This window comes from Tupaia chinensis, unplaced genomic scaffold, assembly GCF_000334495.1.
Source record: "Tupaia chinensis unplaced genomic scaffold, TupChi_1.0 Scaffold145940_1, whole genome shotgun sequence".
NCBI lineage: Eukaryota > Metazoa > Chordata > Mammalia > Scandentia > Tupaiidae > Tupaia > Tupaia belangeri.
In genome coordinates this window covers 22,188-22,784 of record NW_006205798.1, presented here as the reverse complement: position 1 = coordinate 22,784, position 597 = coordinate 22,188, and positions in this window count along the sequence as shown.

The following is a 597-nucleotide window of genomic DNA, read 5'->3' as shown; positions in this document are numbered from 1 at the left end:
CAAAGTACTTAGTTGTCTCATGGCAGTATCAGCTGCATCGGGTACAACTGGGAGTCAGGTTCAGCTACCTGAGGTGTACGTGCTTTTCTACACACCTCTGAGTGTTGGTGACAAGAGCTGGGTAGGGCAGAATGTGGGAAAGGGAAAATACAAACCTAACGGTCCAGCTCTAGACCACACTGACATGTGAAGCCAGTGCAACTCTCCTGAAAATTCTCCATCACCATTCCCCTGCTTGGTCCTAGTGAGTGCCATTGGGATTTCTTTTTTCCTTTATCCATATCCTTAAGTCCTTATCAGCAGAAGGATCTGAAAGACATGTTCTACTCCACCACCTACAGTATCCAGCCGTGTGACTTTCAATACAACACTTAACTTCTCTGAGCCTCAGTTCGATTGCCTGTAGAGGGAAGTTAGAACATGCACCCTGTGGAGATGAAGTTGGAATAACCCAACATACTGCATGCAAAATACCTTACTTATATTTAACCTAACCAATAAATTGTGGCTATCATATGTTTTTGTGTACAGGAAGAAGTCATTCTTGTATCCTATAAGGATTTTGTCTTAGAAATAGCTCTGGTCAAGAGCAAGGGT